Below are 13,208 nucleotides of genomic sequence, written 5' to 3' on the forward strand. Positions count from 1 at the left end.
TCTTTAGGTCCAAAAATAATAACTTCAGTTTTGTTTCTGTTCAGCTGGAGAAAGTTTTGGCACATCCACACATTTATCTGTTCTAAGCATCTGTTCAGTGATTGGATGGGGTCAAAGGTCACCTGGTGACATCATAATGTAGAACTGTGTATCATCCGCATAGTTATGGTAGCTGATCCCATTTCCTGCTATAACCTGAGCTAGTGGGAGCATATAGATATTGAATAAGAGAGGTCCTAGGATTGAACCTTGGGGTACCCCACATGTGACCTTTGACCTCTTTGATGAGAAGTTTCCAATTGAAACAAAGAAATCCATGTTCTTTATGTAAGATTCAAACCACTGGACCACTGGAGTGGAGAGTCTGACCCAACTCTTTAGTCGATTCAGTACAATGTCATGATCAACAGGGTGGTTCTCCCACACTCTGTATTTATATGGATATCATTGAACACTTTGATGATATCAAAGTGTTCAATGCTGTCACTCCGTGCACGGCCAGTCTCCGTGCTGTGGCGAGATCAGAAACCAGACTGGAAGGAGTCAAAGCGGTTGGTTATTGTTAAGAAGCTATTTCATTGGTAAAACAGTTTTTTCAATAACTTTGCTGATGAATGAGAAGTCAGAGGTCGGCCTGTAGTTCTGCAGTAGTGATTTGTCTAGATTGTTCTTTTTTATCAGTAGTTTGATAACTGCTGTTTTCAAAGCCTGGGGGAAAACACCTGAAGAGAGCGATGAGTTTTCTATTTGGATCAGATCATTAATGACATGACAGGCAGGACTTTCTTAAAGAAATGTGTGGGTCGAACATCCAGACAGCAGGAACTTGAGCTTCACTGACTTATAATTTCTTCTAGGGTTTTATAATTAAGTAGCTGAAACTGGGTCCTTTTTCCTGTATTTGTTTTTCTTGGGCACAGCATTGGTACTGGTTTTAGAGTGGATGTGCAGATTAATCCTCTGATTTTTTGCATTTTTTCTGAAAAGAAACTGGTTAACTTGTTGCAGGCGGCATTAGATTGGAGTTCAGGTGGTAAAGTCATAGGAGGGTTTTTGAGCCTGTCAACTGTCGCAAATAATTGTTAATGTTATCTGCAAAGAAAGCCTCCCTTGCATGTTTTAGTGATGAGTGATAGTTAGGTAATCTTTCTTTATAGATTTCATATTAAACATGAAGTTGAGTTTGATGCCATCTCCGTTCAGCCCTACGGCAGAGTTATCTAGCAGATTTAACTGTTTGTGCATTTCACAATGGAGATTTCTTCCTACCAGACACAACCTTCACTTTAATGGGGACAATGTAATCAATGATTTCTGAAAGTGTAGACTGGAAATCATCTACCAACTTATCTACATTATTACAGCTTAAGGGCGAGGAAGAAGAGTAGATTTGATTAAATATTTCTGCTGTGTTTTCTGTGAAAGAACATTTTGTGACAGTAGCTGTTTGTCCAAGTGGGTTAACGGATAAAGAACTTTCAAAGATAACAGCAAAGTGATCCGACAGGACAATATCAGTTACAGAGACATTGGAAATATTCACACCCTTACTGATAACCAGGTCCAGTGTGTGTTGCTTGTTTGACATGTTGTAGTACTCTAGATCGGTCTTGGTCTCGAGACCAGTTTTTTGATGGACTCGGTCTCGTCTCGGACTCGACCGCATTTGGTCTCGGTCTTGGGCGCTGAGGACTCAGCATTTTATTTCAAGACCAGTCAAGACCGCAACTGTGAAAATATCACTAAACGTACAGCATACTGTTCAGTTTATTTATTAACATCATTGTTTTCAGTGGATGCAAAACGCACCGATTAAAATCCAAGCAATAACATGTTTCTGTTTCTCCCCCTACCCCTCCCCACCTTTCACTCGCACACGACGCTCCAAGACATGTGCAGTGGTTTCCTATGGGCGGCAGAAGATGTCTGTCTAATCGTCAGTAATAGAATAGCGCTGCATAAATCATAAGAAATCCGATGGCGACAGCTAACTCAGCAGCTCTTCGCTTTCACAGACAGTGGGGACGCCTAACTTTTTTCGTCACTTAGAAAAGAAGCTCAAAGAAGGTAAGCTCCGTCGACGTGATGTTAGCAAAGCTAGCTGTATAGAGACACATGAGCATTTGTGATGGAAAAAAAGTTGTCACTCATTGCACTTAATTATTTTGCGGCGGTATTGACTGACTTGTCCCATATGTGAAACAACGCTATGTCCAAAAGTCTGCAATATAGTGACGTGACATTCAGGAACAGTCCGATTCTTCTGAACGGCTCTTTACTTAGAAAATAGGACTTGAGTGTCGCTGAGAGCTGCTCTTTGTTCTTGTAATACTCTGCGTACACTGTAGTAGCTATCATTATTTTATTTAATCATGCTTATTGATTTTTTTACTTAAATAAATAAAACACAAGAACGAAAGAGCACGCAGAGCATGCACATTGCTCTATGATTGTTTTTGTTCAAAGTGGCAGCTGTAATGTCTGCCATGGTGTCAGACTACCTGGCTTCATGTAGCGGGAGAGAGGGTGAGAACAGTCATGGTAAGCGCCTTGTGGTTAGTTACTTCTTGCTTGTTGCTCCTTGGTCAGTGTTCATAGTTGAGCGTTATTTACCGTCAGGGCATTGCTTCAATTGCTATGTTTAATGGTGCAGACAGTGATGGTTTCTGACATGAGCAATATGGGCAAACACCCCGGGCGTTATCTTTTTAGGGATGGCACGAGACCACCACGGATTGTAGCACAAAGATGGAAGCACTTCATTATAATATTGGTCAATATCTAGGTGTTTTTATGGGAATATGGATCTTTCAGATCAATTTGAGAAGCAATTTTGATCATATTTCACATTTTATCGTGTCATTTAGTGCAGGCCGCTGGTCTTGGTCTTGACTCGGTCTCAACTTCTCTCGGTCTTGGTCTCGGACCCTAAAAGTCTTGATCTTGTCTTAGTCTCGATACACTCTTGTCTTGGTCTCGGGTTAGGTGGTCTTGAACATAACACTGACATGTTGTGTTAGACCAAAACTCTCTAATATGTAAATGAGCTTTTTTGCTCCTGTCTTGGCGGTTGTCAACATGAATGTTGAGTTTGCAAACCTTTATAATTATTAAACAATCATAATCAATGCATATGAGAGATAGTAGCTCATTCAAGCCCGTAAAGAAATTTTCCACCTATGTTGGAGTTTTGTATAAAGTTGGTTTCAAAGTTCGTTTGTGACCTTTAACCTCAATTCCCAGATACTCAAAAGAGGTGAAATGACCCAAAGAAATTTTACTACAATTTATGATCATCTTAAATATTGAAGCCACGCCTCCTCCTTTCTTATGTATTCTATTCTCACTGAAAAAATTGTAGTTATAAGGCGCTGATGCAATTAGTACGATTGGCTCTTTGTCATTTAACCATGTTTCTGTCAGAAACATATCAATATTTTGCTCAGTGATGAAATCATTAATTAATAGAGCTTTAGCACGGAGAGGTCTGGTATTTAAAAGTCAGTTTAAGTGACTTGGAGGCCGAAAGTTCTACAGTCTGAGGTTTAAATTAAAGACTGCTGTATTTTGTATTTCTGTTTTTTGTAACTTTTCTTGTAGTGATCCGGACAGGTAATGTCCTGTTTTGCAGTGCTGGGGGGCCAGACACATTCTGGAGGAAGACTGGTGTAAAGATAATATGTGGACCCCGGTCTCAGACCTCAGAGACGTAGAGTGGTGGATCCTCTGGGAAGTCAGAGGCAGGTGGCTTAAATGAAGTGAGGTCTGCTACTTCAGTGGTCCCCAACCTTTTTATTACCGCGGACCGGTCAAGACTTGGAAATTTTGCTGCGGCCCGGAGGGGGGAGGTGTGAACCATCAGATAAGGCTTCTGCATGTTGGTGTTCCGGAGTTCCAGGGGTTGGGGACCACCGTGCTACGTGAACACTAAGAAGATATGTGCCGAGGCAAATCTGTTGATCCATTCCTTCTGTAAATTTGAGAAACTCTGGTCCAGAAGACATTTCTTTATAGGTATGTTCTGAATGCACTGAATGAGTGGAGGAGAGGGAGGGGGAAGGAGGAGGGGAACCAGCCACTCTGTCCCCAGTTGATGTTTTATCAGCTTGTTTTGGGACACTTTGCTTCTGATAAGCGGAGGGTTCCATCCTAGTCAGACATCCTTGAGCCTGTTCTTCTGAAGCGATGATCACATTGTTGTCCCTGTTGATAAAATAAAAAGGGATAAAACTATTCACTGCAAACCTATGTTTATTAAGATTGTGTCCACCTCTTCCAAAGAGGTGAAAGCACTGCCAACAGACCCAGCGGTTATTGATGAAGGTCACTGTGCTGGCATAGCAGGTTTTAATCAGCCATTTATCATGAGCAGCCTGGAGTGTTTTTCATCTTCCCATTGAGGTGATGGAATTGGACCACTGAGAATAACTTCATTTTTAATTTTCCTATAGTGTTAAGAATATTAAAGTCCTTTTTCAGAAACTCATGTAACCTGTGTTACATTCTAGGATTTATTAGGATTTGAGATAATCCAAATTATTTCTTAAAAAACTAACTAGGTTCGTCTGCTGGAGGTGGTGGCAAATTGTAAAACACAGAGACAAGTAGATGGTGCAAAATCAGCTTAGTGTATTTATATTTACAATATATACAAATTGTTTCACAACTGTGAAGTCCAGTTCCTTAAAACAAGGAAGTCTCTTTCGGTGATGAAAGGGAAAAACAAAATAGTCATTTAGTTCCAGCTGTGAATGGTTGGTTGAATTTCCAACCAGTTTGGAGACGGTTCCTCAGATWTTGGGTGGATTTCTGGTTCCGCTATKGTTAGCTCGCCAGTCCGGTCAGTGTACATAAACCAGACAATTCTTAATGTGTYCTAGATCCTCCAGTTTACTCCGAGCGGGGGTGGGATCTGGAACACACCTGGCCAGTTCCTCATTGACAGACAGAGATYGTTTCAGCRTACAGATRAATGACCATATGTCTGCACGTCAGAGTCCGACAGCGTCTCCTACCTAAGGTGCGATTCAGCACCAATATAAGCCGTAGCTGTCAATTTAGGATGCTGACGTGCAGCTGTCACATGACATTGAAACATCGCGAGACCAATAATGTTCTCGCCTGCTTGGTGTTGAATAAATTAAGGAACGGGGGATTTTAATTAAATCTTTAAATAAAAATAAATAAAATTAGATCTAATCAAAATAGAAAAATAAAAAACCAAATCCAACAAAAAAATGATCCTGGTTACACTCAGATTTTTGCTTTGCCAGACCATTGGCTCCAACATGCACAACTACAGTCTCAATATTTGGCTGATCAGTGGATAGAGAGAGTAAATCAGATACAGTGTCACCAGGAAAAGAAACCACTTTTGTTTTCTTGGGATTGCAAGCGTGGCTGATTCCATTTACTGCCTCATCTCCAATAATAAGCACTCTTGGTATACCTGTCGTTTTCCTGGTGGTCGCTTTGTCCTTTGTAGCTTTAAGGGGTGGATGTGTTGGTCTAGAACCATTGCTGATGTTTCAAGGCGAGGTTTCAGGTGTGGCTGATGTGCAGAAAACCTGTTTTTCAGTGGGATTCCCATGGAGTCAGAATGTTTTGAGGCTTGGTTCAACTTGGAGGTGAAGAAAAGTAAGGTAAAAATAAAAGAAAATCCCCCAGTCCTTAGTGTGGCAATAGCTGTGTCTACTATTAAATTTTAAAATATTACAACCAACAACGCCACCTGAGATCTAGACCCCAGGACTATTCAGCCTCTAATATCTACAAAAAGGCTACGCCAGATCGGGACAACAAAGAGAGGCGGATGATAATATTTAAAAATTAATTTTTTATTTTCTCCAAAAGTTTAAAATAGGCCTACAACAATAGAATATATGCGTTAAAGAAGACAGTTTACAAACTTTGCAAAATACATATTACACATCAGCTCTTCAGCGGCAAGTTCTGTTTTCAAACCCAATTAATAACTAAACAAAGAAATTAATACAGAAAACAAAAAAAACAAAAAAAACACTACAACCCAAACAAAGAAAAACATGCAAAGCAAATGAACAGCAAAAAGCAAGACGAGCAAAGCAACGAACAAACTAAATAACAAAACAAATCATGCAAGCAATTGACAAATTAAACCTACATGCAAACAAAAAAAGAAAAAAAATACAAACTGCAAATGAACGTACTGGAAACTAATAAGGGGGACTCACCATAAACGTTTGAACCCTGGCCAGAATAAAAATAAATCATCAATTGGGTAAATAACACCCAGCTGAAAAGGCATGAAGGAAAGCGGGGACAAAACAACGGCGTTGGCGTGGCTGTGCTCCCCTGTGCTCGCTACGGACAATTAGGCCAGGTGTGCGCACCAGGAAGCGGCAGGAGGAGCGAGGGGGGAAACCACAACAATCCACTGCCAAGTTCCGAACACCCTCAGGATCTCGATTAAGAACTCCATGCCCACGACGCGTGCCTGACCACACGCACTCCCAGAGAGCAAAACGGGACCATCAACCCAACCACAATCCTGAAGACCATTATTTGACGCTTGAGGAAGGACAGGATCACGGAAGCTCACACCACGCCATCTCCACAGCTCAAAACAATCGTAATTGAGCGCGCACCCCACACACCTGGCTTTAAAGGCTACGTTGGTGCCGCCCACCAACATACCACATTAGGTTTGAAGTAATCCAGTAATGATGTCGATAGTGTAAGAATAACTCACAGGGAAAGTTATCAATAAGGACGAGAGAGAGAGCAGGATACGCTGTTCCTCCTTCAAGCTGCCAGATCTAGTCTGTTGCTACTGTGAAAAGCATTGTTTTGAAACATTAAAGCATTTGAAGAATACTTCTTCACAGCCTTGCTATGGGGTCCAAGATATTATTGGTAGGGAGAGATCAGAGACAGTATCAGATGGTTGGAAGTATTATGGCATGAAGTTATGTATTGGAAACTAAAGATATCAAATTTCATCAAATTTTGGAGTTAATTTTGTTTCAGCTTAAGATAAGGCTTAGCATGTCTATCAACTCTACATGCAACCAGCTTTTAGCCTGGTGTTGAGAGCAGATAATCCCACACACTTTTACTGTTTCCATCACTGTGCTGTAAATGTTCAGATGTGTCAAATCTCATCTTTAACCCTGAAGCTGTATGACATCTAATTCAGTCTTACATGAGGGCTGGTAATGGCTGTATTGATTTGGCTTTTGTTCTTTTTTTTGGTCCTCCAAGTCTTTTTAAGGGAAGCTTACTGAACTGCATTGTGTTGATGCCTTAACCCTTCTTTTTCGTCCATCATTGCCCTCTCCTTATAAGACTGGTGACACCATTCCAACATTTTCATCAGTACCTCTCAGCTCATCTGTGCCACATTGTGTTTCACTGAAAGGGTAAACTTATTCATCTGAAATGGATAGATGGAACTTTGGTGACTGGAGTCATTTTTGAGTAGCACACACTGCAATTCTGCCCCCAACCATCAAACACAAAATCAGTCAAAACTGTCCTCAGTCTCTGTAGCCATGTTTCCATCAAGATTTTATTTATGCACATTTTGGAGGAAGCCATTATAAAAAAGTTTATGGAAATGGCAAAATTAGAAAAAACTCTTGTTTTGCAAAAATGTTTATATGCTGGTTTTGTTTTTCTGAAAGAGTTAAAGCTGGGGTATAGCTTTTTTTATGTGTTTTTAAAATATTTGTTAAAACTGTCTATGTTGTGACAGTTTTAACAAATATAAAAAAACGAGTTGTTAACATCAGTAAATTACAAAACATTTTACAGTACACTAAGCTTCTTTTAATCATCCAGGGCCCCTATAAATGGTTGAATTGTAACACGGACCATAGATCTAAAACCTCAATCATTTATTGAGAATGACAATGCTATTAAATTTGATTTAATGTGTTCAGCAGAGATACAATAAAGCTACATTGTTAATTTAGGATTTACTTTGAAAGTTTACTTTGTAAAAGTGCATACAATCATCTTGTTAGTTTGATTGTTATGTTACCATGGCTACAATATGATGCTATCTGTAATCTTTGTGTTTGAGCTTGGTTGGTTCACAAAAACATCACAGCAAATAATAGCCAATAATTGATTTTAAGCTTGGCCAATTAACCTGTTCCCCTTCTCACAGACTTCACTAAATCTGTATTTAAACGATGTTAGTGATGCTGATGTTCTTAGCTGGAGGAGGGATGGGATCTGCTTCACCTTACCCTAACCAAGGATACAGTAATGAACAGTAAGCAGGTGGTACTGGGGGTGCCTGCAGGATATTATCGGAGGGCACAAACAAAACTATCACTGAACCTGACCCACAAGAGCACAGTCACATCTGTCAGGAAGGTTTTCTTTTTAGTGGAGGTGAGCCAAAAAATGAACGGTGGTGCGGCATCTTGCAATTTCTTTCTTTCTTTCTTTAAACACAAGTTGGCAGTATAAGGGTAGAACACTACACAGACAAGAATCCAGCAACAAACACGGATGTGACTCTAAACTAAATACTACAGGGAACAGGTGAGAGGAATAACTGATTAGGAGACACAGATGACACACATGAGCTAAATTAACAGAAGAGACAGACCTGGAGAATGACCTAGATCAAAAATAAAACCCAACACCTGACAGAAAACTAAACATATGAAACAAAAAACCCCACACATCTCCAACGCACATTATGTGCGTGTCACACAAAACCAGCACAAACCTAAACTACACAAATACAGGCCACATGCACATAACACACCAAAACAGCAGAATATGTCAGCTGTTTTTTTGTTTGTTTTTTACAAATTATATTAAATAAAGACATGAAAGCAAAGCCTGTCCATAGAGGATGGACATTCACAGGTTCAGGTGATGTGTCGGACTTCCAAAGGAGGAGAAGGTGAAGCAACAATGTTTTCTTAAATTCTTTGGCAAACTTTCGACTGGATTAAACTGTTTAATGCTCCCACAGTTTAACACTCAGTAAGAACGCAACAAATGTCCTGGTTGGCCAACCGGGTAACCCGTACAGTTTGTAAAAAAACAAAATCTCCGCCAGAGTTGCACACACAGTAAAAAGCTCAGGCAGGGTTCATCTGATCCCTCTTAGAACTACAGAAAAGTTCAAACTCTGCTTATTCATTTTTAGCTTGCAGAAAGAGAGCCAAGGCATCAAATAAACAAAAGTAAACTGATACCATTTAGGACGGACATGAGCTCTCCAACAGACTCATACCGAAGTGGTCTATGTACAGCGACACCATATAAAGGGGAAAGGTTAGGACAATTCCAAGGGCCCTTGGCCAACAGGGAGCCCCCCCCAAAATATATATATATTTTTTTTTGTTCATAGAAATAGAACAAAATTCTATTTCCATTTGGCAGAAATAGAAAATTCCCTCCACTCACCCTCCCCCCCTCTGCATGTACCTGAAATCATCATTTAGTTTAGTTCAATTCATTATGACAAAATGAAGATAAAAACATTATCAGTAGCCTTTCATGTCTGGTCTTACCTTCTGAAGTCATTCAGCATTTATTTTCTCATTTCAGGATTTAAAAAGTCCTAAAAATACAGAATTTTTTGCATTTTTCATGTTTTACAGTGGTCAAAAAACCACCAGCTAGATGGGATCCTTTTTCAAATGAATGAGTGAAGAGTTTCTTCTATTTGTATAGAAAAAAATGGAGTGGCAAGACCAGCTCAGCATGAGACCAATGAGACCAAATGTACTAACTGCATCCAGACATGTTACCTCGGTGGAAAGCTGTTTCAATGTCACTTTGAGGAATGTTTTCAGGGAGCAAAGACACACTAATAGACGCATGGAAATTTGACAATGTGTTTCTCGTTCTCTTCACTTTCATTTGTTTTCTTTGAGCATTTGCTTTCTTTTATTAAAATCATCTTTATCATGCCTGGATGGGATGGCAGTCAAACAGATAACAATGTGTTAAAAATGCGACTAACGCTTGAATAATCTGAAGGAGCCTGAAAGCTCCCGTTGTTTATGAAGCACTCATGATGGACCAGTCTCTAGAACATGGGGCATCCTCTCAGGCCTGGACTGCACTGCGGTCACAGGGGGCCAGCATTGGTGAGGTTGCATTTCTCTTCTCTGCTCTGGATTGGAGCTGAGCATGGGGGCGTCTTCTCCCTCAGAAGAAAGGCAACAGGCATCATTTGATCAACAGCAATCTTGCGGAGTCTGAAGAATTATAAATTTAACTGCTTCGTGTGTCCGTGGTTCTTGCTTGGGTAAGAATCCTTGTAAACCAGAATTATTACACACAGACCTTAGCTGAGGAGAGAGACTAGCATTTGTTTAGTTGCTGTTCTGGGTTCTTTTGTCACCTTCTACATTTGTGGCTGTGTTTTTGGAAGTTCTGACGTTACTTTGTTGCAATACCAGAAATGCACAGAGATGTGACTGGCAATACAGCAACTAGCGTGGAACAAATTAAAAATTAAATGGCCACTAGCAAATATAAAGTCAGTTTAAAACGCTTTAGACATGCTTACTCTAAGTGGGGAAATGAAGAAAAAAAAAATACATTTACACAACAGCAGAAGAAAAGCTGACCTAAACCAGGAAACCTATCAGGTTGGCAGTGCAATTTGAATCGGCATTCCTGAAAACCCATGCTTTGCAGCCGATTCACTTGCCTGCACTGAGCCCTGCCAGTGCACTCCAAATGTGAAAGAGATTCTGCTGGAGAAAGTAAAGAATGAGCCAACTCATAACTGGCCCGGCTGGCCTAACCTCTATGTGGATAAAAGGTCTCAATGTGGGTCAATGGAGTCCCAAAACTTTGAAATGACTTTGAAACCTTTTTCAGACATCAGATGTCAATAACTTTGTTTCATACCTTATGTTTCTTTCTTTGATGCATTTCCTTTTAGGATTTAAAATATATTTTACTGTATTTTATGTGGCTGGGACAGGTGTGACTAGTGAACCTGAATCAAACTAATGTGCTTAATTACAGTAAATTATTTCACAACTTTACAGATGACTTGTTGTCTTTAGGGTGACTGTGGCTCTGTGGGAAGAGTAGTCGTCATGTGATTGGAAGGTTGACGGTTTGATTCCAGCTTCCTCCTGCCTCATGTCGATGTGCCCCTGGGCACTTAACCCCAAATTACCTACCGATCTGCGTATCGGTGTTTGAATGTGTTTGTGAGTGCGAATGGGTGAATGTGACTCTAATGTAAAGCACTTTGAATGGTCAAAATGACTGGAAAAGCGCTATATAAGTTCAGTCCATTTAGGTTTGGATCTTTTTTTCCCGCCATTAGCACATTCATCATTTGAAAAATGTTATTTATTTAGGTTATCATAGCATTAAAATGTATTTGATAATTTGAAATATTTTAAGTGTGACAAAAAGCAAAAAGTGAAGGAATCTGTAAGAGGCAGATATTCTAAAATGTAATTATATTACTACATGAAAATAAAATTGGTTATTAAGTGACTGATTTTAGGAAAATTTCATTTATGAGAAAAGATTTATGATCTTTTCTCAAATTCTCATTTATGAGAAAAGATAAATCCAATATATTTGGAGATATATTGTCTCCAAATATATCAAAGTCCAAATGTAAACAAAGTGATGAATCAATTAGAGCAGTCATGTTTTAGCAGGGAGGGAGCAAGAGGGAGTTAAATTCATGGGAGAGAAGCTTTTGTCCCATCGTCTCTGTGCAGAGTGATGGAGAGTAAGATCACAGCATCCGACCCCCGTGATGCATAACCCAGACAAGCTATTGATTGGCTGAGTGTTTGCTTTGATACATCATGTCATTTTTGTTTAGAGAGTGGGTTTGAGGACAGCAGCACTTCCACTGAAAGCCTGCAAACTAAAGCTCTTTGTACTCTCTATGTGCCACTGAGTGTCTGTATGATGATGGATCAGGTTATCCAAGAGGTCCCAGGGCTCGACTGTTGAACGTCATCTTCATCTGGTAATGTGTGACAGGATGTTCATCATCACAAAGTTCTGCCGATTGGCCCAGACCCTGCTTACATCAGCACACATCGGCCTCTACAGTGACTTTATCTCTTTCAGCCATTAAGAGCTGAGCTACAGGCATGAACTGAACCAAAGTGGTTCACTAAAATTATCTGGGGTTCAAACTGAAACTGGTTTTCAGGTGTGGAACTCTTCTCTGTCAGATTTCACCTGCTCATGAATAAATTGGAAAAATAAAAGCTTGGTGACAAAAATAAAAATATTTGCAAACACTGTCGACATGCTGACCCAAAGCTACAACAGATGCCTGGGAACCAACCGTCTCCCTCTCTCTATATATATATATATATACATTTTTTTAAAGTTTTTTTTTGGCTCTAATGGCCTTTATTTGAAAGTGCTAAGACAGGAAAGTAGGTATAGGGAAAGGGGGAAGACATGCATCAAAAGTCACCAGGCTAGGAATCGAACCTGAAACGGCTGCACTGAGGACTAAGGCCTCCTTATGTGGGATGTGCTTAAACCCTGCACCACCGCAGCACCCCGTGTGTGTGGGTGTGTCTCTTTATCTATCCATTTATTAATATAAATGAACTTGATTGTCCAAAATTCATCTTAGAATTCATCTTTTAGCAGGATTTGAGCAACACCAGAAATTCAACAGTTATAAATGTATAAATTTGGACTCAGTCTAAAGTTCAACAATCTTCCCACAAGACAGACAGGAAAAAGGAATTAGGAATGAATTAGGGTTGAGTTAGGCGGAACCTGTGAGAGTTGATGTGACGGCCATGTAGTAAAACGAAGAGTTCACTCAAATCAAACAAGAAGCTGAAAGATGGTTACATCACAGTATCTCAACATCAGGACGCAGTGGATACTGTCACAAGGCTCCAGCATGACACCATGACACCATGAATCATGTTCAAGGAGAGAGAGAGAGAGAGAGAGAGAGAGAGAGAGAGAGAGAGAGAGAGAGAGAGAGAGAGAGAGAGAGAGAGAGAGAGAGCGCGCAAAGGGATGAAAATGTTAAAGAGCAAAAGAAAGATTTTAACCCTTAAGAGATTTTAAGAGGTTTAAAATTTCCTTTATTTTACATTCCTTATGTCAAACAGCAGACAAAAACAATCATAAAAACAAACTCAAACAAAAGAAAAAACTAAAGAACCCTCATCCAATGTACACAGAACATTGTTAATTCCCCATTTGTTTACAAATCCATCAATGTT

This window comes from Poecilia reticulata, linkage group LG20, assembly GCF_000633615.1.
Source record: "Poecilia reticulata strain Guanapo linkage group LG20, Guppy_female_1.0+MT, whole genome shotgun sequence".
NCBI lineage: Eukaryota > Metazoa > Chordata > Actinopteri > Cyprinodontiformes > Poeciliidae > Poecilia > Poecilia reticulata.